This window comes from Alexandromys fortis, unplaced genomic scaffold (genome assembly GCF_014885135.2).
Source record: "Alexandromys fortis isolate MF-2015 unplaced genomic scaffold, M_Fortis_MF-2015_v1.1 scaffold_19, whole genome shotgun sequence".
NCBI classification, from domain to species: domain Eukaryota; kingdom Metazoa; phylum Chordata; class Mammalia; order Rodentia; family Cricetidae; genus Alexandromys; species Alexandromys fortis.
The window spans coordinates 7,165,191-7,168,415 of record NW_026067890.1 but is presented as its reverse complement, the minus strand read 5'-3'; the positions used below and the strand labels follow the sequence as shown (position 1 = coordinate 7,168,415).

At 46.5% G+C, this 3,225-nt stretch overlaps 1 pseudogene; it reads left to right on the top strand.

The window, feature by feature from the left end:
* Nucleotides 1-2,063: 2,063 nt before the first annotated feature.
* On the top strand, nt 2,064-2,783 carry LOC126510371 (60S ribosomal protein L26-like; annotated as a pseudogene).
* Nucleotides 2,784-3,225: the final 442 nt, after the last annotated feature.

Genomic DNA, 3,225 nt, shown 5'->3' with positions numbered 1-3,225 from the left:
GCCAAGAAGCCAATGGGAAATTCAGCAGCACCTGCTTCTTGTTTATTTCTAATGGGAAGTCGAGAATAACCCCCGAGTGCGGGTTGTATTTCCAGCTGTGCTTCCAGCCCTGTGCCCTGCTGGCTTCCACACCCTCTGCCACTGGCTGTGGCTGGCTGGATAACAGCTACGAATGAGCCCAAGTTGTGCTTGGCTCGATGCCTGCTTGTCTCCCTTTGTATTCCTAGCTTGGCTGCCATCAAGCACCCAGCACCCAAATTCAGAAAATATGTTACTGGACTTAGAGATGTAATTCCAGGTGGGACCTGGAAGCTGCGCTTAACGGGTAGGGGTTGATGGTTGGGTTCCAACACCCCAGGGACAACAGGGTCCACATTGAGATACCAGACTGCAGTTTGAGAAGAACATCTTATTAACAGTCACCATGTTAATAACATCTGCTGTCTCCGTGAAGACCCTGCAGTGCGGGGTGAAGATCATAGACCCAGGCCAGACCACCTGGACTTGAACACGTCACTCTGACACCTGGTAACTCTGTGACTATAAGGATAAGTTGATACTTAACGCCTAGCGCCCAGCAAGTGTGCAATAACAGGTGAAACTATTATCATATTTTTAAATGCGGTCCTCAGTATAACACACAAAGGCAATGTTTCTCAGCCTGAGTCACAGCCCCTTTGAGGGTCAAATGATAATTTCACAAAGGTCACATAGCAGATAATCTGGACATCAGATATTTACATTATGATTCATAACAATAGCAAAATTAGTTATGAAGTAGCAATGAAATAATGTTATGGTTGGGGTTTGCCACAACATGAGGAACTGTATTAAAGGGTCGCAGCATCAGGAAGGTTGAGAAGCACTGCTCTAAGGGATGCACACGGGCAGGTCTTAAAACTAACCTGTTGAGGGGACCCAGATGGTAAGTGACAGAGTCCGGTTTGAATGAAAGCCCATGCATCTGCCCCACATCACACCATTATACCTAATCCATGGTCAAGGGGGAGACGGGAGAAGGGCCCGAGTCAGCATCTCTGCCGGCATTTCCGACCCCTAAGATGTCCTTTCAGTTTCCCCTGGGCACTAATGGTGAGGATGTGGCTGATGCGGGAGAGATGTCTCTCTGGGACAGCAGTGTGGCAGCCTGATTTAGCAACGGAAAGAATTAGAGACACGCTTGCTGGGTTTGTCTACACTTCCTCTGTCATCCACTGGGCTCTTCTGAGAGAAACTCAGCAGAGTGGCCTAAGACCAGGTAGCCTCTAGGAAGAAAACAGAGGCAGTAGTTTTAGGTAGTAAAATGGGCTTTTGCTAATGGTTCCTGATAATCCCCCAAATCTCAGTGAAGTGTTCCTTGAGTGGGTGTGATTGAAAGCAATACTCCTGGGGGATCTGGTTTTTCTTCCCTCCCTCCTTCTGCTAGGCTCTACCGTCTCCAGTTCACATGAGCATCTGGGTCTATTCCAAATGGAACCCACACCTGTGAGAGGCAATTTATTATCCCCATGGCTTCCCTCCCTTTGTCCTCTCCTAAGCTAAATCGGCCGGAGCATCACTAGATCTCTTGCCTTTAAACCCTGACAGGAACTCTTGATAAATTTCTGCTGAAGTACATTGTTTTACATGTTGAAACAGGGAATTTTTGTAAGCCCACACTATTTAGAAAACAAACAAATAACACCCACATACAACTATTTCAGAAATGCTACCCCACAGAAAAGAAACTCTCTTGCCAAAATGCCACCATATAAAGAAACTGATTGAAGGGACACAGTGAAATGCCACCTCCTTCATACCGAGCCTCAGAAAGAAAATGAAGAGTCTGTCTAACTTCACAAACGTCTTTTCTAACCATTCATCGCTTTTAAAACATAGAGCAAATTTTATTAAATCATATAATGTTACATTTCCTTATATAATAATAATAAAGTTACTTAATCACTTTTGGTGTTAAAATTATTTTAGGAGGGCGGGGGAGATGGTAAAATTCTTATGGTGCAGGCTGAGGACCTAAATCCAACTCTCAGAACACAGGTTAAAAAAACGCTGAGTAGGTTAGGCAGGTTGTGGCGGGCAATCCGTAGCCATCCGTGCCGAGGCCGCGAGGCTTTCTGCCCCGGGGCCCCGAGACTGTCCTGCTGGCCCGACATTAGCCAGGGCCATGGCGGGACGGGGGGCAGTGGCGATGCCATTGATTAAATTGTCCGGAATCAATGCTCGTTAGCCCCCCGGCCAGTCGGAGGGGTTCGGCAATGCGAGGGCCGCCCTAGTTTGCAGGCTCAGCCAAAATGAAGTTCAATCCGTTTGTGACTTCTGACCGGAGCAAGAACCGCAAACGGCATTTCAATGCACCTTCTCACATTCGGAGGAAGATCATGTCTTCCCCCCTTTCCAAAGAGCTGAGACAGAAGTACAATGTTCGCTCGATGCCCATTCGAAAGGATGACTAAGTTCAGGTTGTCCGGGGACACTACAAAGGCCAGCAGATTGGCAAAGTGGTCCAAGTGTACAGGAAGAAATACGTCATTTACATTGAACGGGTGCAGCGAGAAAAGGCTAATGGCACAACTGTCCACGTGGGCATCCACCCCAGCAAGGTGGTAATCACCAGGCTAAAGTTGGACAAAGACCGAAAGAAGATCCTGGAAAGGAAAGCCAAGTCTCGACAAGTAGGAAAGGAGAAGGGCAAATACAAGGAAGAAACGATTGAGAAGATGCAGGAGTAGGGGCGTCTCATACAGTTTCCATTAAAGACTGCTTGAGTAAAAAAAAAAAAAAAAAAAAAACGCTGAGTATAGTAACATCCAGTTGTAGCCCCAGCAGTTGGAAGAGACGGGGGATCCAGGGCTTGTTGACTACCTTGTCTCATCTACTTTGCTTCAAAAACAAAAGTAAATGGCTCTGAGAATGACACCCAAGGTATCACCTGGACTTCGTGTGTGTGCGCACATACATGCACCCACCCCCACATATGAACACGCACATACAACATTAAAGGAACGTTTAGGATAGTGATAAATTGAAAAGCGGTCAAGGGATATCTAGACTGGCTATAGAAGACCCATGTTCTTGAGTACTAGGTTCACTATTTCTGGGTAAAAGAAAATAAATAACTTCTAAACTCATTGGCTGAGAGCTGCAATAGCATTCTCTTGTCTCTCATGGTGTCTGCGGTCAGGAGTTCGGTTCTGGCTCTTGAGGGTTGACAAAACACGTCAGCAA